The sequence below is a fragment of the Chrysochloris asiatica genome, unplaced genomic scaffold (assembly GCF_000296735.1).
Source record: "Chrysochloris asiatica unplaced genomic scaffold, ChrAsi1.0 scaffold00025, whole genome shotgun sequence".
In the NCBI taxonomy this organism is placed as follows: domain Eukaryota; kingdom Metazoa; phylum Chordata; class Mammalia; order Afrosoricida; family Chrysochloridae; genus Chrysochloris; species Chrysochloris asiatica.
In genome coordinates this window covers 14,123,645-14,125,279 of record NW_006408543.1, presented here as the reverse complement: position 1 = coordinate 14,125,279, position 1,635 = coordinate 14,123,645, and positions in this window count along the sequence as shown.

Sequence of the window (1,635 nt, the reverse complement as noted above, 5' to 3'; positions counted from 1 at the left end):
CACCATATAGGACTCCTGGTGTGGCATTTCAGGATCTGCACTGGGCTGCGAACCACAAGGTCAGCAGGTCAGACTGTGGCCTCAGGCCTCAGTACCCCAGGGAAAGGAAGGACTGGGTGAAGAAATCCCTGACAGTACTCGCCTTCTCCTCCAATCCTTGGCAGTGTTCCTTGTTAGTTAAACTCAACAGGAAGCCCAAAGGCAATGGACTCTCATGAAAGCATCCCTGTGAGTCAGCTTCCAAGGACAGAGGGGTTCGAAGGTGGTCTGCAGAGGTGCATGGAGGGCGCACAGCATGGTAGAAGGTAGAGAACAGGGGAGTTGACAATAGCCAACACTCCCATAGTACCCTCTTCATGCACAGAGCTATTCTGAGGGTTCTCCTTCGGTTAAAGCATTTTGTCCTCACAGGCTCAAGAGCAAAGGACAGGTAAGGTGGGCTGAGAATTCGGAAGCACATGGGGCAACTTTCTGTGGTGAAATAAAACACAGTAAAACACTGACCATTTTGACATGTGCAGTCCTGTTATACATGTTGGGCCACCGTCAACATTATCTGTTGCCAGAATTTTCGTCACACCTCACACAAAAACTCTGTGTTCCTTAAATTATCCCCACACCCTATTCCCCTTCCCTACCTACCTCTGGCAACCAGTAATAAACTTTTGGTCTCTTATGTATTTGTGGAGGAAACTTTTCACTGAAGGGACCAGGGAGGACTTCCAGAGGGAGATGGCTTTGAACTGAACCCTACTGGATGGAGTGGTTTGAAAAAGACTCACATTTGTGAAACATCCATATTGAGGCACAAAGAAGGAAAAAACAACACTCTGGGATCAAAATGAGCAACAGGTCTCATAAGCCAACAGTGGCAAATGGCATTCTGTATGTGCTAGGAAGGAAAGGGCTTGGGAGGGAGGAAGTAAGTAAGGATTTGCATGTCCAGATAGGATTGGGAACAGGAGGAAGTCACTCCCTTCCTGTTCCTGCCACAGGAAGTCAGCTCTCTTTAATCACATCTTTTGAGAAGGTCAGCCCAAAAGAAGGGATCCTTAGAGGTTGACACGAGCGGCGGCCACTACCTATGAAGCCAGACCTATTATGTTCATGACTTCTAATCATCTTCTCTGTTCTGCTAGGTATGAGCCCTAGTGTGGTGCTGTAGGCTAAGCATTGATTGAACTGGTAACTATAAGGTTGGCAGTTCAAACCCACCAGCTGCACTCTACAGGCTCACTATGAGTCAGAACTGACTCCACGGCACAAAATAACAATGACAATTCTAACAGGTAGGCATTGTTGTCTCTTTCTCATAGATGAGGAAATTTAAACCCAGAGAGGTTATGTAATTTGTCCAAGGCCACATAACTAAGAAGTGGCAAAACTGAGACTCGATTTTGAATCCAGTGAGCTTCCCATTATCCCATAGTACCTCCCACAGCTGAAACAGAGACATGGCACCACCAAACACAGGGGCGTGCAGAAAACTGGGACTGAGACTGTGTCTACATGCTGAGAGACCCCTGAGACAGGAGAGGCAGGATAAATCTAGGAGGAACATTAACCATTGAAGAGCAGCAAATAGCTGTTGGTAGCAAAAAGGGAAAGGACATTCATGGTGAGGGACAGCATGAC